Consider the following 26,519-nt stretch of genomic DNA (forward strand, 5'->3'; position numbering starts at 1 on the left):
AGCAACCAGAAAGGCCAACCCCAGGCTGTGGGAATACAGGGCCAGAGAAAGCACACAGCAAACGTGCACCCGGAGAACTCTCTAGCCAGCAGAGTTAAGGACAATAAGAAGGCGGGATTTCTAAAGTCTGTTAGGAACAAAAGGAACCGTAACAGCGGCATTGGGCCATTGCTGGCTGGAAATGGCTGGATTGTCAGTGGCAGGGTAGACAAGACGGAACTGTCCAGGAGCTATTTCTGTTGTGTATTTAGGAAAAGGCCAGATGAGATCTCTCTGTTAGATGATGGTGATAAGGAAACACTTTCCATCCAACTTTAACTATGGAAAGTGTTCATAGAATCATAGAATATCAGGGTTAGAAGGGACCTCAGGCGGTCATCTAGTCCAATCCCCTGCTCAAAGCAGGACCAACTCCGACTAAATCATCCCAGCCAGGGCTTTGTCAAGCCTGACCTTAAAAACTTCTAAGGAAGGAGATTCCACCACCTCCCTAGGTAACGCATTCCAGTGCTTCACCACCCTCCTAGTGAAAAAGTTTTTCCTAATACCCAACGTAAACCTCCCTGTGACGGGTTGGGTCACAGAAACCCCCTTGGGGCTGCCAACTGATGTGCCAGGACTACTTCTGTCCCGGCTTTCCTGCCCTCCCAGCCGGGGACTTCAGCGCCCTGCCTGGTTTGAGCCAGACCCACTAGCCCGCTGCAAACCCAGACCCAGCTCTGAACCACGTCCCCTGACAGCTGTAGGCTTCAACTGAAAGCAGCTTAAGAAGTGTTCCTGTCTTTAACACTCAGAGGCTCAACTCCCAATGGGGTCCAAACACCAAATAAATCCGTGTTACCCTGTATAAAGCTATTCTCTGGGTTAATTAATAAGTAAAAAGTGATTTTATTAAATACAGAAAGTAGGATTTAAGTGATTCCAAGTAATAGCAGACAGAACAAATTACCAAGCAAAATAAAACAGAACATTCAAGTCTATGTCTAATACAGTAAGAAAACTGAATGCAGATAAAAACCTCACCCTCAGAGGAATTCCAGTAAGCTTCCTTTTACAGACTAATCTCCTTCTAGTCTGGGTCAAGCAATCACTCACACCCCCGTAGTTACTGACCTTTGTTCCAGTTTCTTTCAGGTATCCTTGGGGGTGGAGAGGCTCTCTCTTTAGCCAGCTGAAGACAAAATTGAGTGGTCTCCCAGGGGTTTAAATAGACTTTCTCTTGTGGGTGGATACTCTCTCCTATGCAAAGTCCAGCTCCAAAATGGAGTTTTGGAGTCACATGGGCAAGTCACATGTCCATGCATGACTCAGTTTTTACAGACAGCAGCCATTGTCCACATGCTATCTTGAGCGTCCTCATGTAGACTTCTTATGTGGATTGGAGCCTTCCAAGATCCATTGTGCGTTAAGTGCTTCTTGACTGGGCCCTTAACTTGCAAATTCCTTTCTACAGAAGCTGACCAAGTGCCTTTCTAAGGTTATTTAAAATCAAACAAGTATACAGCCAATATTCATAACTTGGAATACAATAATGACACATGGATACAAATAGGATGAATAGATTCAGTAGATCATAACCTTTACAGAGATATGTTACATGGCATATGTAGCATAAAACATATTCCAGTTATGTCATATATACATTCATAAGCATATTTCCATAAAGCCTTATGGGGAGCACTGTCACACTCCCCCACTGCAACTTGAGACCATTACTCCTTGTTCTGTCATCTGGTACTACTGAGAACAGTCTAGATCCATCCTCTTTGGAACCCCCTTTCAGGTAGTTGAAAGCAGCTATCAAATCCCCCCTCATTCTTCTCTTCCGCAGACTAAACAATCCCAGTTCCTTCAGCCTCTCCTCATAAGTCATGTGCTCCAGTCCCCTAATCATTTTTGGTGCCCTCCGCTGGACTCTTTCCAGTTTTTCCACATCCTTCTGGTAGTGTGGGGACCAAAACTGGACACAGCACTCCAGATGAGGCCTCACCAATGCCAAATAGAGGGGAATGATCACGTCCCTCGATCTGCTGGCAATGCCCCTACTTATACAGCCCAAAATGCCGTTAGCCTTCTTGGCAACAAGGGCACACTGTTGACTCATATCCAGCTTCTTGTCCACTGTAACCCCTAGGTCCTTTTCTGCAGAACTGCTGCCGAGCCATTCGGTCCCTAGTCTGTAGCGGTGGATGGGATTCTTCCATCCTAAGTGCAGGACTCTGCACTTGTCCTTGTTGAACCTCATCAGATTTCTTTTGGCCCAATCCTCCAATTTGTCTAGGGCCCTCTGTATCCTATCCCTACCCTCCAGCGTATCTACCTCTCCTCCCAGTTTAGTGTCATCTGCTAACTTGCTGAGGGTGCAATCCACACCATCCTCCAGATCATTAATGAAGATATTGAACAAAACCGGCCCCAGGACTGACCCTTGGGCACTCAGATTGATACCGGCTGCTAACTAGACATGGAGCCATTGATCACTACCCGTTGAGCCTGATGATCTAGGCAGCTTTCTATCCACCTTATAGTCCATTCATCCAGCCCATACTTCTTTAACTTGCTGGCAAGATAAAGTGGGAGACCGTATCAAAAGCTTTGCTAAAGTCAAGGAATAACACGTCCACTGCTTTCCCCTCATCCACAGAGCCAGTTATCTCATCATAGAAGACAATTAGGTTAGTCGGGCATGACTTGCCCTTGGTGAATCCATGCTGACTGTTTCTGATCACTTTCTTCTCCTTGAAGTGCTTCAAAATTGATTCCTTGAGGACCTGCTCCATGATTTTTCCAGGGACTGAGGTGAGGCTAACTGGCCTGTAGTTCCCCGGAGCCTCCTTCTTCCCTTTTTTAAAGATGGGCACCACATTAGCCTTTTTCCAGTCATCCAGGACCTCCCCCGATCACTATGAGCTCTGCAATCACATCTGCCAAATCCTTTAGCACCCTGGGATGCAGTGCATCCGGCCCCATGGACTTGTGCTTGTCCAGCTTTTCTAAATATTCCCGAACCACTTCTTTCTCCACAGAGGGCTGGTCACCTCCTCCCCATGCTGTGCTGCCCAGTGTAGCAGTCTGGGAGCTGACCTTGTTCGTGAAGACAGAGGCAAAAAAAGCATTGAGTACATTAGCTTTTTCCACATCCTCTGTCACTAGGTTGCCTCCCTCGTTCAGTAAGGGGCCCACACTTTCTTTGACTTTTTTCTTGGTGCTAACATACCTGTAGAAACCCTTCTTGTTACTCTTAACATGCCTTGCTAGTTGCAACTCCAGTTGTGAATTGGCCTTCCTGATTTCACTCCTGCATCCCCGAGCAATATTTTTATACTCCTCCCTAGTCATTTGTCCAATCTTCCATTTCTTGTAAGCTTCTTTTTTGTGTTTAAGAAAACCTGTTAAACCAAGCTGCCATATTTACTATTCTTTCTACATATCGGGATAGTTTGTTCCTGCAACCTCAATAAGGATTCTTTAAAATACAGCCAGTGCCACACCCTGATGGCCCACTCCCTCAAGGGGTCCCCTGGGGAAGGCAGATGAGCACTGTATATTGCTAATGCTGTTGCAAGCATTACAGGATATTTTGGGAAGGGTCAAAGGTGGGAGTGAGGGTGGAATGGAGGATTCCTTTGCGGATCACGAGAGGCCAGAGGGGGAAGACAGAAGAGAGCAGAGAACGGGTTAACTCCACGCTCCTGCTAGGCCCGAAGATAAGACGCTGACTCCAGCCAGCTCAAGGCCACAGCACACATCTGACTCTCGGCTTTCTGCCAAGAAAGAGGGAGGCCTAGAATCCACCGACCAGCCATGACAAAGGAAGATTCAACTGAAGAACAGACCTGCAGAGCCAGCCCATAACAAGGGAGGCAAGCAAAGGCCAGCACGGAGGAAAACAAAGAGGACAACAGAGTCTAGCCGGTGTGTTTTGGGAAAGTCGAGGTGGCCACAGAGAGCCGGTTTTGACTGGTGCAAAGAGCATCAGGCGCAGAGTGGATGGAACACCCCCAAAGGAGCCCAGGACTTAAAACCCTCCTAAGAGCTGGAGCAATTCGGAGATCACAGTGGATCCTGGATGACCTGTGCACACAGGACAGAACTCCCGTCCACCCCTCTCCCTCTTCTTCTTATGTTACACCCAGGCCTGGCCAGCCTCGGGTAGTGAGTGTGTGAGTATGAAAGTGGGTTAGGACTTGGGGCACTAACACTTTCTTCCTTCCTCTGAGTGACGTGGGAAGCACCCATCACTCTCCGCTGTTATTTTATTATTCTATCAATAAAGCTTTAAAACTTAGACACTTGGTGTGTTCTGTCAGCTCCTCCCTTAACGATCCTGTGGCCTCAGCCTGATCACCTGATGCCTCAGGCAGATTGGTAACAGAAATCTGTCACACCAGCTCTCCCGGACTCCTTTCCCCCTCATGTTATTCTCCCAGGGGATCCTGCCCATCTGTTCCCTGAGGGAGTCAAAGTCTGTTTTTCTGAAGTCCAGGGTCCGTATTCTGCTGCTCTCCTTTCTTCCCTGTGTCAGGATCCTGAACTCGACCATCTCAGGGTCACTGCCTCCCAGGTTCCCATCCACTTTTGCTTCCCCTACTAATTCTTCCCGGTTTGTGAGCAGCAGGTCGAGAAGAGCTCCGCCCCTAGCTGGTTCCTCCGGCACTTGCAGTGTGTATGGTGAAGCATCACAAACCAAGTGCAAGTAGCAAAGCAACACAATGTGTAAGAACTTACACTGATGTCAGCTGTTTCTTTGCTTCCTTAAATGCACAGTTGCACTCTTTAGTCCATTTCAATTTTCCCTGTGCTTGCAACAGTTCATGTAAAGCCCCCAATACTGTTGTCAGATTAGGCTGAAATTTACGATCGTAGTTAAGCAGTCCTAAGAATGAACGTAACTGTGCCACATTGCTTGGCAGTGGTGCTTCAGGAACCACCTTCTCTTTCTCTGGCAATTTCCTTAAATTCGTGGTATCAGTTACAAGTCCAAGGTATTCAGATGAAGGTTTGAAAAAACCCACATTTGCTTCAGTGTACTCTCAGTCCATGGTCTTCCAAACATTGCCAGACAGCATCCACATTTTGAAGATGATCCTCTTAATCCTTTCCTATAACAATGATGTCATCCAAATAGCACTGAACTCTGTTCAGTCCCTTCTGGCTCTCATTCTTGGCTTTCTGGAACAGGGCAGGTGTCCATGTGATACCAAAAGGCAACAAAATAAGCATTTTTGTGTGTTGATTGTGAGTTATTTGCAAGATGCCAAATCAGTCTCCATTTGCAGATATGCATTGAGCAAATCTAATTGACTGAAACACTGAAATACTGTCCTCCACTAAGAATAGCAAACAAATCTTCAACATGAAGTAGTGGATACTGGTCTGCACATAAAATTAGATTCAGTGTTATGCTGAAATCTCCACAGATTGAAACTGAGACATTCTTTTTTAACACTGGTACGATGGATGTAGCCCACTCACTGTGTGAAACCGATGACAGGACTCCAATGTTCCCTAAACAGGCCAAAATCAGCTTCCACCAGAGGCTTTGAACAATAAGGCACAACTCTGGGCTTGCAGTATTTTGGCTGGCTATCAGACGTAACAGTGAGCTTCACTGACACATTGCTCATCTGTCCAAATTCCGTTTCAAAAACTTTGGAGTGTCTGTCCAGTATTTCTTGAAGATTTTGAGGTGTTTTGGTGATCTCTTGATCTCAGTCCAATTCATCTTCAGCTTTTCAAGCCAAGATCTGCCAGATAATGGTGGATACTTTCTTTCAATCACATCACCTTGATCACCTTGATCACTCGGTCCTTCAGCCCTTGTATAGATTGCACCCATCACAACACATCTTCCATTCTTCTCGTATCCTGGCCTTCCTTCTCCATGTGCGGCCATGTCTTTTCACTATAAAATCTTCCTATCTCTTTGGAGGTTGGCCGAGTGGTCACTTCAGTTCCCGTGGGTACCACACGGCGACAGCTGCAGTCCATCGATTGTCAGTGAGCCTCGCTATATGTCCAGCCCATTGCATTTTACTATGCCTGCTCTCAACAACGACGTCCTGCACTCCACTCTGCTGTCTGATCACTTCACTGGGGACTCCGTCGCAGATTGAAAGTCCCAGAATTCTTCTTTCCATCACCCCCTCCATGGCAGACAGTTGCTGCTCCTCTGTCTCCATCAGCACCCACGTTTTGCTGCCGCACAACATTGCTGGCAGTACTGTTGAGTTGAAGAGTCTGGCACGTGTTGCCTTGTTGATTTTTCCTTGCAGGACATCCTTGATAGAACTGAATGCACGCCAGCCTGCTTTCTTTCTTCACGAGAGTTCAGCTTCCTGATCATGGCGCATGTTAATTTCTTGGCCCAAATAAACATATTGCTCAACTTCTTCTGTTTGTTTTCCCTTGATTGTTATTTGGGGTTTTGGCAAGGTATCAGACCACATAAATTTTGTTTTGGAGTAGTTACTTTTCAGTCTGATTTGTGTGCTTTTTGTGTTGAGTTCTTGCAGCATTTTCTATAGTTGGATGAAACATCTGATGAAGTGAGCTGTAGCTCACGAAAGCTCATGCTCAAATAAATTGGTTAGTCTCTAAGGTGCCACAAGTCCTCCTTTTCTTTTTGCGAATACAGACTAACACGGCTGTTCCTCTGAAACCTATAGTTGGATGGTATTTTTGGCAATCAACACAATATCATCTGCAAATCTGAGATGGTTTAGCTGTTCTCTGTTGATGTTGATTCCACCCTTTCAACTCATGCGTCTCATTACTATTTCGAGGCAGGCCGTGAAGAGTTCCGGTGAAACAGTGTCTCCTTGTTTCACACCTTTCTTAACTGGGATGCAAAGGGGAGTATCAAATAAAGTTATATCTGTAGTGCAGTCAGAATTTGCTTCCTTTAATAGTTTGATGTAGTTTGTGTCGATGCCCTGCTCTGCAAGAGCTTTCAACACTGCATTGATCTCTATGCTATCGAACACTTTTTCATAGTCAACAAAGGCAATGCATAAAGGGAATTTGTATTCCCTTGATAGTTCCAATAGCTGGTTTATAGTGAAAATATGGTCCAATGTGCTGAAATTCCTTCAAAAGCCTCCCTGCTGTCTCGGCTGCTGCTCATCCAGACTCTGAGAGAGTCGGTTTGTTATTATTTTGGTGAACAGCTTGTAGAAATGTGAGAGCAGGCATATTGGATGATAGTTCTTCAGATCTTCATGATCATCCTTCTTGTACAGCGGAATGGTGTTGAACTCCTTCCAGCTAGATGGTATCTTCTGCATTTCCAAGTAATGGCTAAACCTCCGAGCAAGGGTTTCCCAGAGTTCTTGGCCTCCAGCTCTTATCATTTTGATTGTCAGTCTATCTTTACCTGGGGGTTTTCCTTCCTTCATTTGGTGAGCTGCATGTCGAACTTTGCTGACAGAGACTGGGAGTACATGCTTATTGATCTGTTGAAATGTTGGTCCGAGGACATTTATCTGAGACACGAACAGTTCGGTGTAGAAATCTTTGCAGACTGCTTCCATCCCTGTTCTGTCAATTACTGGTTTTCCATCCCTGTCCTTCAGCACCGTTATTGTTGACCTGTACAGCGTCAGTTCCCCTTTGCATTTTTTGAGGCTTCTGTGATCTTCAGACGTCTCTAAGAGCCTTTCATTTTAGTACTTCTTGAAGTCCTCCTTTAGTCTTCTTCTTATCAGCTTGCAGAGGAGGGAGTACTCAAGTTTGTCACCATCATTTTGTGTCATATTCCTCCACTTCTCTAGCCAGTTCCATGTTTCCTCTGAGATTCTTCCCTTTGCTCTTTTTGGTCTTTCTTTCTAGGCTAATTTCATGCATTGCCTCAATTTATCAGTGAAGTTTTTATAATCCTCATCGCAGTTATCTGTAAGACTCCAGTCTTCCTTGGAAATGTTCACTTTCAAGATTGCTTTGTTGACTATTTTTGGCCTCTGTCTCTGATTTGCCATCTGTCGCGCTTTCTTCTCCACCTTTTCATTGAAGCTGAGCCATGCTCTGAGCAAGCGATGGTCACTAACCAGTGTTAAATGATGGTACTACTGAGATGTCTTGTACAATGTGCTGCTTGTCGATCAGAATAGAGTCAATCTCATTCTTGTTCTTCACATTGGGTGCAACCCATGTCCACCTCCTCTTGGCCTTCTTCTTAAACCAGCTGCTACCAATGAACATTTCTTTCGTCTCCACCAGAGACGGAGTCGCTCTCCTCATGGATTCTGTTTGCCAATGCCATACCTTCCAATGAACTTTTCACCTGCTTTCCGTCTTCCAACTTTGGCATTGAAATCTCACAGTGCAATCCTATATGTGGATTTTTGAGTGAGGGTTTCCTTGAGCTCCTGATAGAATTATTCCACATTGTCATCTTCGCTTGTGCTTGTGGGAGTGTAGCGCTGAATAATCTTGAGGGTGCTGACAGCATAGCCAGTGGGTGGATGAAGAAATGACTAAAACAACACTAATAAATGGGCCCCAACTCCTTGTGCATCCCTCAATCCATTCTGCGACAGTGGTGGGGAGTTCAGTCGACAAGAGGCTGTTAAGAATCTCAGGGGCCAGAAAAAGGACTGCCCTCTCAGTGTGCACCTATAACTGCAGGACACTGACGAGAGACGATTGAATCAACCATCTAATGGAGGAGAAGGCAAGGACAGCCTGTGGCATCCTTGGTCTCTGCAAAACATGATGAAGAAAGGAGATGGAAGTGAAGTGGAGAGACCAAAGTACCATCATGCTGGGACAAGGGAAAGACGCAAGAACCGTTGGAGGGATCGGCTTACTCATCAACGAGGAATGGTCTCCAAAAATCATAGAATCATGCATAGAGGGGTGATTCCTGCTTGGGTTTCCTGTGAGTCTTCCCACTGTAGCCCAAGCATCGGATCTCCTTTATCCTGTTGTTATGGCCACACCTACACCTTATGTATATGCATCAGGGTTTCAACCCTCTTTTCCTTATCTGTACTTCTACACCCCATGAATATTGGGGTGCACTGTTTTCATAGGTGGTTTCTTAGTTGTCCTTATTTTCATCGGCATCTATGCATAACATGTGTCCATGGTAACCTGCAGTGAAAGCAGGGCAGCCTATGATGTTGCAACCAAGTATCTTGTGGTCTTGGACAGTATGAGGTCATTTTTCTGGAACATCACCCATTGGCACATTGTTTCCAGTGATCTTGTAACCTCACCGGCACATCGTTATTTCTAGGTCACTCATTCATGTCAAGTATTCTAAAACCTATGGCCCAGTATGGCTAAGCTAAAACCTTACAGGTCTCAAGCTGTAGGTCTTGCATTATAGTCATGCCTTACTTATATATCTAATACACACTCATCCCTCCTAAATACTTGTCAGTCTAATCCTTCTATAATCCTACAGTTTACATCTATTTAGCATACATTGATTATATATGAGCTAGCGTGTGAGTTGAGCATAACACTAAATAACACAACGATAAATGGATGATTAAATAAACTAATTGGCTACAATGGCAATTGCTCCTTCAACAGCCTTGCTGATACAGAAAGGAACATTTTCCAGCCTTGGTCATTGCATACTTGCATAATCCAAGGACTAATTAGTCACACCCTGCATCACTTAATGTTTGTCCAAACAACTTCCTTAGAGCAGCAACGAACTCTGCCACCGACTTGCCACTTCCCTGATGTCGGTAATAGAACCGACGTGGTTCTTCCGTCGTCCATGGGGTCAGAGAAGAAGGTTCCGGCATGGCTGCAGCACTGTAGCGTATGTGGCCGTTCCGGGCACAGCTGGGGACGGTAAGGTGTGCAGCAGCCTGTGTGCCTTTGGGCCCCGCACTGTGAGCAAGGCTGAAACTTGTCTGTCTGGAATGGGGTTGCAGGTTGCAAATGGTTAAAAATGTTCGAGGGACACCACCCCTGAGTGGCGGTTTTTGTCAAATTCACCAGCATTGCCCACAAGAGTTGCCATTTCTCTGCTGTGCAGTTGGATTTCACACCCCCTGGATGCCTTCTCTGCCACAGGGAACCTGTATGTTTGTTACTGCACAACGTGCCCGCGACCTGCCTCCTCTGGCTGCACAGAACACGGCAGACTGCCGACTTCTCCCTTCAGCTGGACTTGGGCTCCCTCTGTGGGCCACAAACCTTCAGTACGGGCTGTTTCTCTGCCTGCCTGCCTGCCTGCCTGCCTGCCCAAGATCAACCAAGGATAACTGCTTACTCCCACCTCACTGCTTTGTTTCTGTAGCAGCTAGGCAGCAGTGGCAGAAAACTCCCCATCACTGCTTTGTTTGCAGTCGCCTGTTCCTTTGTTCTGTTGTTAATTGCCAAACACCCTCCCCCCCACCCGCTGGCTGGCTTGTGCTGTCCCTGCAGCAAAAGCACCAGTTGGTCACCTTGTGCCTCTAGGTGACCCTTCTCCCTCTTGTTATAGTTTGCTTGCTATAGTTTGTTGTTGTTTGCTTGCTGTTCGTCTTCATTTGGCAAAGGCAGCCAAAGACACTTACACTTAATTCAATAAATGTTAACTTAATTCAGGAAGGTTTGTCCAGGCTTTTGCATGGAATTGCCATATCTGACAAGCTGCATGGTGGCCTGGTCGAGTAGGCACATTCAGACCTTAGTAGAAGGCTGCGAGATGTGTAACAAGTAAAAAAAGCCGGTCACCAGACCTGTACTCTACAAAATTACCTGACAGACCTTGGCAGTGGATTGCAACATATTTGTTTTTCTGGAAAGCACACACATACATTATTGTACACAATTACTTCTCCAGATTTATTGCCTTGCCTGTATTTACACAGACCTCATCGGCACAGGTCAGCCAGAAACTAAAGTCAATATTTGCAAGACACGGAGTTCCTGAAGTCTTCACATCTGATAATGGGCCTCAGACCTCTTATCTCTGACACATTTCTAGCAATTGCATAGGACTTTGATTTGTAGTCCGCATTAGCGCTGGAGCATCAGGGAGGTGGAGAGGGCAGTGTAGACTTTAAAAAGACTTCTGCACCAATCAGTGGACCTAAATAAAGCACTCCTGGCATATTGGGGAACACCACTTGCAGCTGGATAATCTCCAGCAGAGCATCTGAGGGGGTAAAGACTGAGGATGCCTTTACCTGTGGCACTGATTAAGTGGCCTGATCTGAAGGAATTTCGAAAGTGGGATGCTGAAATAAAAGTTTAACAGCAATAAATCTTCAGTGTTCGGCACAGAACAAAAGCACGACCTGACCTGAGCCCGAGGGACAAAGTCTGGCCCAAAAGCTCCCAGATGTTTGAAATTTTTTGGAACTTGGACAGAATTTCCCAGCCTGGTGGAGACTCCAAAAGGACTTCTCTGGAGGAATCAGGATGAGCTGCAATATTTCATAACTCAACAAAGAGAGAATCTGGGAGCTGCAGGCTGGGTGTTAGGAAGTGATCCCCCTTCACAGGGATCTCCATATGCAAACTCGTTGGAAGTGAGAACATGGTCTGGAAGACTCTCAGACTCCTTCAAAGACTTGATCTTTAGAATATCGCTCAGGACTATTTAAATGCAATTGTTAAGGTGACACGAGTGTAAATAGTTTTAAGAAATTTGAAATTTATTTTGAATTGGGCTCTCTCTCTCTCTCTCTTTCTGTGTGCGTATCCTCCCCTGCCCCACATTGTTTACAATGTTTTAATTTTTTATTGTAAAGAAAGGGAGATGTACAGTGGTTATAGGGGTCCCGGCCCTCCACAGCTACCAGAGGGCACCAGGATGTGTTGCAGCTGAAGGGTAATAAACAGAGGGTTGTCCCTATCAGAAAGTTCTCCAGTTATTATTTAAGACATAGTGCTTTGTGCTTATATCCTCACACTACTGGGTCTCCATCACTGGTCAGTTTAAACTCAAGATTGGATATTTTTGTAAAAGATCTGCTCAGGTTCAAACAAGACTGTCTGGTTTGAAAGAAGGAGAAACTAAAGATCTCACCATTATCAAAGAACATTAATTCCCCAAACCAAATTCACCAGGCACTGGCATGGAATAGAACAACGAAGCCATACAACAACATGGAATGGCTGCTTTCCCAAAGACCATGACTTCAGGGAAGACCTATCGTAATCCCTCAGTGATGCTCACCAGAAAGGACAAATGCAAAAGAGTTACCAGAGACACTGTCAAAAGGCCAATGGGGAAACTCAACTGATAGATGTAACTATTGTGACGTGTGGTCACTGAGCACACCTGCAAGAGGATGTCAGATGTGTTCAAAATGTCTCCAGGAAATATGGTTCAAGGAATTGTCAAATGCAGCCAGGAGAAGTTGTCACATGAGTTTGAAAAGAGTGTTTAGTGCGGAATGTCAATGGTAGGAAATTAACAGCATCACAGGACCCAGGTGCCTGGGTATCCGTGATAAAAAATGGAAAGAGGACCATCTCCCAGAGCTGGATGTAAGATCCACTGAAGAACTGTCAGATATTGAAGGGACACTTGATGTCAAGGCAGTGAATGGCACGAAAGACCCTTTGAAAGGTTGAGTTGAAATAGAATCGTGCTCATCACCACCTACTGCCAGTCCCAGCTGGGAGAGACAGAGCAACCTGTCATAGGCTTCAGTGTAATTGAAGAGATCATTAGGGTGACTCCAGGAAAGGCAAATGCCCTTTTCTCACAGCATGTGCAACTCTTAACCTCAGCTCTTCATCTAGAGGGAAATGGAGCAAAACTCACACCCAATTAAATACACCAGTGGGCAGAGGATATTTGCACAGTCAAGAAAGGAACAAGGGATCTCAGTATTCGGAGAAGAGAAGCAGTTGAAGTGATGCGCATAGCGTGAACCAATTGCACAGAGGGAGACAACCTGGTACTATTTATTCCCAATGAAACAGTGCCCTGGCCCAAAGGGCTAGATTTTACACAATACAGAGTGTGCCTCCCAAAAGGAAACTCTCATCAAACAGGAGTGAATGTCAGGAGTATCACTGAACAGGGAGAACTACCTGAAGGAGTTTTACGGAGTTCATGCTCTGTCTATCCTCTGATCATGGCCTACCCAGATCTCCAGGAACCATTCACCTTGCATGCTGATGTCTGAAAGGAGGGCTTGGGGACCAGCATCAGGAGAGAGAACTCCAGGGGATTGCCTATGGATCCGGAACTCTGACACCTGCAGGGAAGAACTCCCATTTACAGTCTGGGAAACTGGACTTGCTAGCTCTGAAGTGGGTTCAGAGATTCCCTCTTCTTTGCATCTTCACTTACAGTCTGTACTGATAATAATCCCCTGACATAGGGGATGGTGTCAGCCAAGCTAAATGCTTCTGATCCGAGATGGCTTTTGGAGCTTTCAGATTTCAACTTCACCATAAAATTCCATGCTGGAGAAGTGAACATTGATGCGGACTGTTTCTCCAGGGAACCTTTCAATATGGAAGCCTACGTGGGAGAATGCATGCAAGAGTATGATCCCGAGAGCATTTCAGCAACTGTTCCAGCTGCAAAAGCCCCAAATGAGGGTCATGTGGCATGAGTGTCAGGAATTACCGCATATCTATCCACCCTGCACGCAAACCAGTACAACAAATTGTACCCAATAGCAGAAATATTATACCTGAGGAGCTAACATCAGCTCAAGCAAGAGATCCTGCAGTTGGAAGAATTATAGAGTGGAAGAAAAGCAACCACAAACTGAGCCTCAAGGAAAGAAAAAGGGAATCCTATGACATTTGACTGTGTCTATTTGAGTAGACCTGGCTTCATGTTGACTTCCCTGGTGTTTTGAGATGCCAGACAGCCTGTAGGACCCAACTTGTACAGCAAGGCAATACAGAGAACTAGTTTGTAAACAGTTGCATGAAGAAATGGCTCACTTGGCAATAGAACAAGTAGTCACCTCGCGAGAGGCAGGTTCTTCTGGCCTAAGATGTGACAGGACATAGAACGTTGTGTCACAAGAGTTTTGTCAATGTGTGAAGCAAAAAAGGCCTAATGCACTTAGTAAAGCACCTATGCAGAGCGTCAGCTCCACGGCACTTTTTGAAATGATTTGCATTGATTACCTTCATTTGGAGAGGAGTAACGGAGGGTCTGAATATATCCCGGTGATTGCAGATAATTTAACAAAATCTGCCCAAGCACCTGACAACAAAGAAGTCTGGTAGAGTTGCTGCTGAGAAAATATTCAGTGGTTCCGCAATGAAATTTGGGTTCCCTTCAAAGCACACCATGACCAAGGAAAGGAATTTGAGAGCTGCAGGAATACAAAGGTATCCAAACTTCTAAGAAAACTCCTTACCCTCCTCAAGCAAATCTCGCTGAGCGTTTTAACTGAACTTTACCCTGCAAGCTCAGAACTCTAGAAGAAGACAAGAAATCAAACTAGAAGGAATATCTGAAGCAAGGGATGCATGCCTGTAATTGCACAAAGAAAAGGAGTACTTGTGGCACCTTAGAGACTAACCAATTTATTTGAGCATGAGCTTTCGTGAGCTACAGCTCACTTCATCGGAGGTTTCTCACCCTGCTTCCTTTTGTATGGGACATACCCAAAGTTACCTATTGACTGTTTTCTGGACTGAGGCCAGATCGGGAAAGTGACACCTACCAGGGATATGCCGAGTACTGGAAGAGGCCGATGAAAGAAATTTACCAGATTTCATAAAAATAAATTCTGCAATTGGTCATTAGAAGGAAGGAATACTGTGACAGGAAGGTGTGAGGACTCGAGCTTCAGTCTGGTGACCATCTATTGATGAGGAATGTGTTGGAGAGGGGAGGGCCAAGAATGTGACAAGCACTTTGGGAGGATCAGGTTCATATAGTCACTAAGAGAAAAAGAAACGATAGAGTTAAACCAGAAAATGGAGCCAGAAGGAGCAGGATCTTCATTGCAACCTACTAATGCCCTATGACTGCCTTATATCAGAACAGCAAAGGCAGGAGCTATCCAATGGAAAAGATATTGCCAAAGTAAAGGGGATGTCTTTGCAGAAACAGCTGGAGGAGACTGTTCTGGAGGACCTGAACAGCTCAGAAGGGGAGGGTTTTGGAACTGGACCGTTTCCTCCATTGACCCAGCTGACCACCCTGTTGGTACAAGACAAAATATTCTGCACAGAGAAACAAGGACACAATTGAATCCTTACCGGCTCCAACCACACACAGCCATCTCCAGAGGGACTGAGGCCTGCCGACCTGGACCTGCATGCTGAGAACTCTGTTTCAGAACATTTGGAAGATGATGTCACCCAACCAGAGTCACCAGGAGATGAGAATATGTTAGTACAAGAGGAAGTACCACTATTTGTAGGGATTGGGGAAACCTCAAAGATAACCAGCTCAAATATGACAGCCAAAGGAAATACGGCCATACACTCATTTGGGGAAGTGTCTCTTACAAGTCTACAGTTTGGTGGGCATGGCCAGCCACCAGGCTAAGCTGTGTTTGAGGGACCTTTGGCACCAGGGATCCCTGCCTCTCACCATGGCTCCCTGCTGCAAATCCAGCCAAGCCAGACTCCTGCGGGACTTGTCCGATGCCCCTTCAGGGTGCAGTGCTCCCAGGGAGTATGGACAGGGACACAGGCAGCCTTTCAGAACAAGGCAACAACTATTGGTCACTTGGCTACAGAGTCTGAAAGTCCTTAGGTTAGCACAGAGAGGCAGAAGTTATGCCTTAGCCCAGCCTGGCCAAATCAGTGCCATCAATTGAGCTGTGACGGACTCCATCCCTGGCTCTGTCCCCCTGTCCCCCTTTGTCTGCCCAGAGCTCCTGAGTCCCTCCAGCGAGGCAGTCCTTATTTCAGTCCCCGACACCTTGCTCTCCGGCTCAGTGCACAGGTCCCGCCTGCCTGGGTTTCCTGCTGTTAGATGTGGATTGTTCAGTCATTGGGCACCTCTTGGTCTCGTTGGACCCTCTGTTGATTTGGGTTGGTTTTGGCCAGTTCTTTAATGACTCAGTCCACACAGGGAGGTGACACTCACACTCCAATGTCTCTTAGGCCATGTCAGCACTACAAAATTTTGCTGGCGCAAGTTACATCGGCATACACAGTTAGTATATCGCTTCTGTGTGCATACTTGGCTCCCTGCATCGACAGTACGTGGTCTCGCCAGGAGTCTGTGTGTGCCGATGCACAGTGCAGTGCACCATGGGTAGGTATCCCAGTGTGCAGCCCACACGCTGTCTTTTGGGTAGTTTTGGCAAAGCATAGTGGGGCAGAAACAGCTTGTGCAGGGATGATGGGGAGCTCGGGATCAACTTCTGTGACGAAGCGGGACTGTTCTTAATGTTTCCTCTGAATAGTGTGGGGGTGCCTCAGTTTCCCCTAGGCAGTTCTTAAGTCTCTAGGTGGTGGGGTAAGGGTGTATGATCCTTGCAGAGCCCTAGAGGGCAGGTGTGTGCAGGGGTCTGGACACAGAGAATGGCCAACACCCTGTTTCCTGGCAACTGATGGCCTGGCCCTTTCCCCCTGCAAGGTGAGAGCTAAAGGGTTGGAGAACAAAGGAATCAGGTGACCTCCTGGCCCGGGGAAAGGGACAAAGCCCAGAGGAGTGGGGGCTGGAGGGAGTTTCAGTTTGGGGCTGGCTGGGGAAGTGGAGAGAAGTGCAGACGGGGTTGTCTGGCTCACTGCCCCCCAAAATGGACCCGGCTGAGGGGTCCTGTTCTCTGCACCTACAAGCTCTGTGTTAGACCATGTTCCTGTCATCTAATAAACCTTCTGTTTTCTTGGCTGGCTGAGAGTCCCGTCTGACTGCGGAGTTGGGGGGCAGGACCCTCTGGCTTCCCCAGGACCCCACCTGGGCGGACTCGCTGTGGGAAGCACACGGAGGGGCAGAGGATGCCGAATGCTCCGAGGTCAGACCTAGGAAGGTGGAAGCTGTGTGAGCTGTGTGTCCTGCAGACAGGCTGCTCCCAGAGCGGAAGCTTCCCCAGAGTCCTGCCTGGCTTCGTAGGGAGCAGTTCCAGAGCATCGCCTGGGGACTCCGTGACAACTTCCCATAATGCAATGTTATCCACCTCATAGTATGCCTATTTCCCATGAACTCACGCAGGGCTTGTTGCTTTCCGCCCTCTCTGACACAAGCATGGGGCCTGCACAGCTCCGCACTGTTGTCAGGAGTGTTGCAAGCACAGGATGTGTGATCCTCCAGTATTTCCAGAGCCACAAGAATAACTGGAGAACACGACGATTTCCTGAGGTCAGTTTGCTGTGGGACATAGTGAGCACCAATTCAAGGTGGTTCAATAAGGTGGTTCAATAAGGATAAGTGCAGGGTCCTGCACTTAGGACGGAAGAACCCAATGCACAGCTACAGACTAGGGACCGAATGGCTAGGCAGCAGTTCTGCAGAAAAGGACCTAGGGGTGACAGTGGACGAGAAGCTGGATATGAGTCAGCAGTGTGCCCTTGTTGCCAAGAAGGCCAATGGCATTTTGGGATGTATAAGTAGGGGCATAGCGAGCAGATCGAGGGACGTGATCGTTCCCCTCTATTCGACATTGGTGAGGCCTCATCTGGAGTACTGTGTCCAGTTTTGGGCCCCACACTTCAAGAAGGATGTGGATAAATTGGAGAGAGTCCAGCGAAGGGCAACAAAAATGATTAGGGGACTGGAACACATGAGTTATGAGGAGAGGCTGAGGGAGCTGGGATTGTTTAGCCTGCAGAAGAGAAGAATGAGGGGGGATTTGATAGCTGCTTTCAACTACCTGAAAGGGGGTTCCAAAGAGGATGGCTCTAGACTGTTCTCAATGGTAGCAGATGACAGAACGAGGAGTAATGGTCTCAAGTTGCAGTGGGGGAGGTTTAGATTGGATATTAGGAAAAACTTTTTCACTAAGAGGGTGGTGAAACACTGGAATGCGTTACCTAGGGAGGTGGTAGAATCTCCTTCCTTAGAGGTTTTTAAGGTCAGGCTTGACAAAGCCCTGGCTGGGATGATTTAGTTGGGGATTGGCCCTGCTTTGAGCAGGGGGTTGGACTAGATGACCTTCTGGGGTCCCTTCCAACCCTGATATTCTATGATTCTATGATTCTATGATTCATGGAGCAGCTGCAAACAGTGGAGTGCGGTTTCTGGGCCCAAGAAAGGAGCTCTGATTGGTGGGATCTCATTGTAATGCAGGTTTGAGATGATGAGGCGTGGCTGCAGACTTTTGGATGTGCAAGGCCACATTCCTGAATCTATGTGCCGAACTCGCTCCAGCCCTCCAGGGCAGGGACACCAAACTGAGACCTATACTGACCGTGGAGAAGTGTGTGGCACTCGTGCTGTGGAAACTTGCAACCCTAGATGGCTACCGATCAGTAGGAAAGCATTCTAGAGTGGGAAAATCCACTGTGGGGTCTGTTGTCATGCAAGTGCGCAGGGCCAGTAATTGTCTCCTGCTACATAGGACGGTGACTCTCAGCAATGTGCGGGACACAGCAGATGGCTTTGCAGCCATGGGGTTCCCGAACTGCAGTGGAGCAATAGATGGCAAACATATCCCTATTTTGGCCCCAGAGCACCTTACCACAGAGCACATCAACAGGAAGAGCTGCTTTTCCATGGTTATGCAAGTGCTGGTGGATCACCAGCGATGCTTCACTGACATGGTCAGGAGAGATGCAGGATGCTCACATCTTTAAGAACACAGGACTGTTCGGAAGGCTGCCAGTAGAGACCTTCTTTCCAGACCAGTGGATTACCACTGGCAATGTTTAAATGCCAGCAGTGACCCTGGGAGATCCAGCCTATCCCTTAACTCCTCTGGCTCATGAAGCTGTCCGCTGGCCACCCCGACAGCACCAGGGTAAGATTCTACTACGGGCTCAGCAGGTGCAAAAGTGGAATGTGCTTTTGGTAGATCGAAGGGGCGCTGGCTTTGTTTAATCACCAGATTGAGCTCAGCGTGAAAAATATCCCAGTGGTTATAGCTGCCTGCTGTGTCCTGAACAATATCTGGGAAGCAAAGGGGGGAAAGCTGCCACTGGGGTGCAGGTTGAGCAGCTGTCGGCGGAGTTTGAACAGTCAGACACAAGGGCTATCAGGGGAGCTCAGTGAAGAGCTATCCGGCTTGGAACGAGCACTGTGACCGTGAGCCACAGTGAAGCGCTGTGGTGCTCTGTGCTCAGCCTGGCACGGCTGCGCATCTGTGCACATGTCACCGCCAGTGTGCCGTTGTGGGTGTGCTGTGCGTGTGTGACACCAACGCCATTTGGCACTGATCCTCTGGGTTGTTAGAATGAGCATCGCTTCCTCTCCCTGCAGGCATGATACACGGTGTCGTAAACTAATAAAGATGGATCACTTTTGGAACAAAAGCATTTTATTCACTTATAATAACAGCTAAAAAAAAAATTGGAAGAACTTAAAAGTAAAAACATTTTAACTTAAAAACATTTAGGAATCTTAAAAATAAACCAGAGGAAGGAAACTTGATGTCCGTTGTAGCTACACAGACATCAGCCATGGCTCTCAGATGTCAGTGTGGGTGAAGCTGCAGCTGTCCATGCTTTCCCCCGGGGTGGAGTGACGGGGTAGGCGGGCTGGCCCAGAAGGCCATGAGGAATGCCGAGCAGGGGGTGGGGCAGGGGCATGGAGGGAGGTGTTGTCCTGCAGTTCTCCATCAACTGCAATGGGAGTCAAGCCCGGGAATGTTGAACCTGGAGGTCTACAAGAGTCTGGAGCATCTGCGTTTGCTGCCAGAGAAGCCCCATTATGTCCTGATGCATCTCCCTCTCCTTTTCCTGCTCCTTTCTCCTCCCTGCTATTTCCTTCTGCATGCAGTCTGCACCATTCCCCCTCCAGGCCCTCTATCCCGGGGCACTGTGACTCTGAGAGTTAGGGGTCCTGGTGGAGAATGCACTGAACTTGAGTTCCCAGTGCGACACTGTGGCCAGAAGGGCCAGTGAGCCCCTTGGACGAAGCAGGGAAATACTGAGCGAGCGCATGGAGGTGGCCTTGGCCCTGTACACAGCACTGGAGTTACCACTTCGGGAATACTGCGTCCAGTTCTGGCATCTGCATGTCAACGGGATCCTAACAGATCTGAGAGGGTGTGAAGAAGAGCCTCAGGAATGAGCTGAGGCCTGGAAGTTCTGCCTGATGGTGGGTGTTAACGGAGCTCAATCTGTTTCGTTTATTGAAGAGAAGGTTCGGGGCAGCTTGCTTCCAGGCTACGAGTACCTACCTGGGGAGAAGATCTGGCAGTGAAGGCTCTTTCATCCAGCAGAGAAAGGCAGCAGGGGACCTAACAGTTGGAAGCTGCAGCTAGTTCAATGGAAGCTGGATATAAAGTGCAACCGTGAGGGTGATACCCGCTGGAACAACTCGCTGAGGGATGCGGTCGGGGGCTCGCTCTGGAAGCTCTGCTCCAGCTGAGCTGCAGGCTGTGGGCTCAATGTGGGAATCCCGGGGCGAGCGTCTCTGGCCTGTGCTGCGCAGCTGCTCACGCTGAATGCTCAGAATGGTCCCGTCTGCCCTGCAGAGCTATCCAAACAGGGCTGCCATTTTTGTATGCTTTGGCCTTCATGCCCAGAGGCCGGGGGAGGTGGTCGTCCTCTGGGACCATCGTTAGAATCGCCACTGAAGGACAATATCCACCAAACATTGGTGGATATTCCAATACTTAGATTTACCCAGCCAGCCCAAAACAGCTTCTATCACACCTCCCTGGGTACTCAGACGTCCACACAACACAGTTCCCTTAAAGTGATCCAGCCTCAGGCCTCCATCCAGACACACATGTCAAACAGATGATGATAAACTCTGAAAATCTTATTTCATCATATAAAAGAAAAGGTTCTCCTGACCCCAAAGGACCAAGTCCCAGACCCAGGTCAAATGATAACTCAGATCTTACCCAAAATACACGCTTACAGTAAGTTCTTGTTAACTAAACTAAAATTTATTAAAAAAGAAAAGAGAGAGAGTGTTGGTTAAAAGATCAATATACAGACAGACTTGGGTTCAATGCTTGAAGTCCAGATACAGAGCAGAGATGGTGAGTTTGTAGTTGCCAAAAGTTCTTTTAGAAATAGTCCATAGGTTATAGTCCAATGTCCATGTTCAGGGTGACTCCAGTCAGTGACTGGGGATCTCGATTCTTGTGGCTCAGGATTGCCCCTTCTTGAAACCCAGAGCAGATCTGAGATGAAGAAGGATCGTGTCCCAGGGTTTTTATTCATTTCCAGCAGCCTTTTGCCCTGAGAAAACAATAGGCTTCACTTTCCTTCTCCCAAACATCCTGCCAATTAGCACAGGGTAACTTATCCATTAAACAGTTCAGATCCAGGTTACCACAACCTTCAAAGAGACATATAGACAATAATACTATTTCACTCAAATGTCTTCCTAAATATTAATACTCCTTTTTTTGATCTTTGAATCAAAGCCATAGCAATAGACAAGACTTGTTTGCTGACATGCTCAAATAAATTTGTTAGTCTCTAAGGTGCCACAAGTACTCCTGTTCTTTTTGCGGATACAGACTAACACGGCTGCTAATCTGAAACCTATCACAAGACCTGAGCACACAGCTCCCCTTCTATCTCTAACAATGCAGACTTGCATTTCAAAGCTCTATTCATTTACATCTCTTCCTAACAAGTCTTTAAAGTTCGGTCATGGGTCAGGTCAGTGTGAGTTAATTAACTCTTTCTGGCCCTGTGTCATCTTTCAATGAGATATTATATTACATTCATAATGTCACAGATGGAGATTCCACAACCTCCCTAGGCAATTTATTCCAGTACTTAACCACCCTGACAGTTAGGAAATTTTTCCTAATGTCCAACCTAAACCGTCCTTGCTGCAATTTAAGCCCATTGCTTCTTGTCCTGTCCTCAGAGGTTAAGAAGAACGATTTTCCTCCCTCCTCCTTGTAACAACCTTTTATGTACTTGAAAATTGTTATCATGTCCCCTCTCAGTCATCTCTTCTCCAGACTAAACAAACCCAATTTTTTTCAATCTTCTCTCATAGGACATGTTTTCTAGACCTTTAATCATTTTTGTTGCTCTTCTTTGGACTCTCTCCAGTTTGTCCACATCTTTCCTGAAATGTTGCACCCAGAACTGGACACAATACTCCAGCTGAGGTCTAATCAGTGCATAGAGCAGAAGAATTACTTCTCGTGTCTTGCTTACAATACTCCTGCTAATACATCCCAGAATGATGTTCACTTTTTTTTGCAACAGTTACACTGTTGACTCATATTTAGCTTGTGGTCCACTATGACCCCCAGATCCCTTTTCGCAGTACTCTTTCCTAGGCAGTCATTTCCCATTTTGTATGTATGTAACTGATTGTTCCTTCTAAGTGGAGTGCTTTGCATTTGTCCCTTTTGAATTGCATCCTATTTACTTCAGACTATTTCTCATTTGTCCAGATCATTTTGAATTTTAATCCTACCCTTCAAATCACTTGCAACCCCCCTCAGCTTGGTATCGTCCGCAAACTTTATAAGTGTACTCTTTATGCCATTATCTAAATCACTGATGAAGATATTGAACAGAACCAGACCCAGAACTGGTCCCTGCGGGACCCCACTTGTTATGCCCTTCCAGCATGACTGTGAACCACTGATAACTACTCTCTGGGAACGGTTTTCCAAACAGTTCTGCACCCACCTTGTAGTAGCTCCATCTAGGTTGTATTTCCCTAGTTTGTTTATGAGAAGGTCATGTGAGACAGTATCAAAAGCCTTACTCAAGTCAAGATATACCACGTCTACTGCTTCCCCCCATCCACTAGGCTTGTTAGCCTGTCAAAGAAAGCTCTCAGGTTGGTTTGACGTGATTTGTTCTTGACAAATCCATGCTGATTGTTACTTATCACCTTATTACCTTCTAGATGTTTGCAAATTGATTGCTTAATTATTTGCTCCATTATCTTTCTGGGCACAGAAATTAAGCTGACTGTTCTGTAATTCCCCAGGTTGTCCTTATTTCCCTTTTTTATAGATGGGCACTATATTTGCTCTTTTCCCATCTTCTGGAATCTCCCCCTCTTTTATGACTTGCCGAAGATAATTGCTAATGGCTCAGATATCTCCTCAGTCAGCTCCTTGAGTATCCTAGGGTGCCTTTCATCAGGCCGTGGTGACCTGAAGACATCGAACTTGTCTAAGTAATTTTTGACTTGTTCTTTCCCTATTTTAGCCTCTGATCCTACCTGATTTTCACTGGCATTCACTATGTTAGATGTCCAATCACCACCAACCTTCTTGGTGAAAACAGAAACAAAGAAGTCGTTAAGCACTTTTGCCATTTCCACATTTTCTGTTATTGTTCCCCCCCACCCCATTGAGTAACGGGCCTACCCTGTCCTTGGTCTTCCTCTTGCTTCTAAAGTATTTGTAGAATGTTTTCTTGTTACCCTTTATATCTCTAGCTAGTTTGATCTTGTTTTGTGCTTGCCAGGAGCTAAGATTCGCGATGTGACGGAGAGACTGCCGAGACTCATCAAGCCCTCAGATCGCTACCCCTTCCTGCTTCTTCATGTGGGCACCAATGATACTGCCAAGAATAACCTTGAGCGGATCACTGCAGACTACGTGGCTCTGGGAAGAAGGATAAAGGAGTTTGAGGTGCAAGTGGTCTTCTTGTCCATCCTCCCCGTGGAAGGAAAAGGCCTGAGTAGAGACCGTTGAATCATGGACGTCAACGAATGGCTACGCAGGTGGTGTCGGAGAGAAGGCTTTGGATTCTTTGACCATGGGATGGTGTTCCAAGAAGGAGTGCTGGGCAGAGACGGGCTCCACCTAACAAAGAGAGGGAAGAGCATCTTCGCAAGCAGGCTGGCTAACCTAGTGAGAAGGGCTTTAAACTAGGTTCACTGGGGGAAGGAGACCAAAGCCCTGAGGCAGTGGGGAAGTGGGATACCGGGAGGAGGCACAAGCAGGAGCGCATGAGAGGAGAGGGCTCCTGCCTCATATTGAGAAAGAGGGGTGATCAGCAGGTTACCTCAAGTGCCTATATACAAATGCACAAAGCCTGGGAAACAAGCAGGGAGAATTGGAGTCCTGGCAAAGTCAGGAAATTATGATGTGATTGGAATAATGGAGACTTGGTGGGATAACTCGCATGATTGGAGTACTGTCATGGATGGGTATAAACTGTTCAGGAAGGACAGACAGGGCAGAAAAGGTGGGGGAGTTGCACTGTATGTAAGGGAGCAGTATGACTGCTCAGAGCTCAAGTATGAAACTGCAGAAAAACCTGAGAGTCTCTGGATTAAGTTTAGAAGGTTGAGCAACAAGGGTGATGTCATGGTGGGAGTCTGCTATAGACCACCAGACCAGGGGGATGAGGTGGACGAGGCTTTCTTCCGGCAACTCGCAGAAGTTACTAGATCGCAGGCCCTGGTTCTCATGGGAGACTTCAATCACCCTGATATCTGCTGGGAGAGCAATACAGCGGTGCACAGGCAATCCAGGAAGTTTTTGTAAAATGTAGGGGACAATTTCCTGGTGCAAGTGCTGGAGGAACCAACTAGGGGCAGAGCTCTTCTTGATCTGCTGCTCACAAACCGGGAAGAATTAGTAGGGGAAGCAAAAGTGGATGGGAACCTGGGAGGCAGTGACCAGGAAATGGTCGAGTTCAGGATCCTAACACAAGGAAGAAAGGAGAGCAGCAGAATACAGACCCTGGACTTCAGAAAAGCAGACTTTGACTCCCTCAGGGAACTGATGGGCAAGATCCCCTGGGAGAATAACATGAGGGGGAAAGGAGTCCAGGAGAGCTGGCTGTATTTTAAAGAATCCTTATTGAGGTTACAGGGACAAACCATCCCATTGTGTAGAAAGAATAGTAAATATGGCAGGCGACCAGCTTGGCTTAACAGTGAAATCCTTGCTGCTCTTAAATACAAAAAAGAAGCTTACAAGAAGTGGAAGATTGGACAAATGACCAGAGATGAGTATAAAAATATTACTCGGGCTTGCAGGAGTGAAATCAGGAAGGCCAAATCACACCTGGAGTTGCAGCTAGCAAGAGATGTTAAGAGTAACAAGAAGGGTTTCTTCAGGTATGTTAGCAACAAGAAGAAAGTCAAGGAAAGTGTGGGCCCCTTACTGAATGAGGGAGTCAACCTAGTGACAGAGGATGTGGAAAAAGCTAATGTTCTCAATGCTTTTTTTGCCTCTGTCTTCACGAACAAGGTCAGCTCCCAGACTACTGCACTGGGCAGCACAGTATGGGGAGAAGGTGACCAGCTCTCTGTGGAGAAAGAAGTGGTTTGGGACTATGTAGAAAAGCTGGACGAGCACAGGTCCATGGGGCCAGATGCGTTGCATCCGAGAGTGCTAAAGGAGTTGGCGGATGTGATTGCAGAGCCATTAGCCATTATCTTTGAAAACTCATGATGATCGGGGGAGGTCCCGGAGGACTGGAAAAAGGCTAATGTAGTGCCCATCTTTAAAAAAGGGAAGAAGGAGGATCCTGGGAACTACAGGCCAGTCAGCCTCACCTCAGTCCCTGGAAAAATCATAGAGCAGGTCCTCAAGGAATCAATTCTGAAGCACTTAGAGGAGAGGAAAGTGATCAGGAACAGTCAGCATGGATTCACCAAGGGCAAGTCATGCCTGACTAATCTAATTGCCTTCTATGACAAGATAACTGGCTCTGTGGATGAAGGGAAAGCAGTGGACGTGTTGTTCCTTGACTTTAGCAAAGCTTTTGACATGGTCTCCCACAGTATTCTTACCAGCAAGTTAAAGAAGTATGGGCTGGATGAATGGACTATAAGGTGGATAGAAAGCTGGCTAGATTGTCGGGCTCAGCGGGTAGTGTTCAATGGCTCCATGTCTAGTTGGCAGCCGGTATCAAGTGGAGTGCCCCAGGGGTCGGTCCTGGGGCCAGTTTTATTCAATATCTTCATAAATGATCTGGAGGATGGTGTGGATTGCACCCTCAGCAAGTTAGCAGGTGACACTAAACTGGGAGGAGAGGTAAATACGTTGGAGGGCAGGGATAGGATACAGAGGGCCCTAGACAAATTGGAGGATTGGGCCAAAAGAAATCTGATGAGGTTCAACAAGGACAAGTGCAGAGTCCTGCACTTAGGACGGAAGAACCCAATGCACAGCTACAGACTAGGGACCGAATGGCTTGGCAGCAGTTCTGCAGAAAAGGACCTAGGGGTGACAGTGGACGAGAAGCTGGATATGAGTCAGCAGTGTGCCCTTGTTGCCAAGAAGGCCAATGGCATTTTGGGATGTATAAGTAGGGGCATTGCCAGCAGATCGAGGGACGTGATCATTCCCCTCTATTCAACATTGGTGAGGCCTCATCTGGGGTACTGTGTCCAGTTTTGGGCCCCACACTACAAGAAGGATGTGGAAAAATTGGAAAGAGTCCAGCGGAGGGCAACAAAAATGATTAGGGGACTGGAGCACATGACTTATGAGGAGAGGCTGAGTGAACTGGGGATGTTTAGTCTTCAGAAGAGAAGAATGAGGAGGGATTTGATAGCTGCTTTCAACTACCTGAAAGGGGGTTCCAAAGAGGATGGCTCTAGACTGTTCTCAGTGGTA

The sequence above is a fragment of the Lepidochelys kempii genome, chromosome 5 (genome assembly GCF_965140285.1).
Source record: "Lepidochelys kempii isolate rLepKem1 chromosome 5, rLepKem1.hap1, whole genome shotgun sequence".
Classification (NCBI taxonomy): Eukaryota; Metazoa; Chordata; order Testudines; family Cheloniidae; genus Lepidochelys; species Lepidochelys kempii.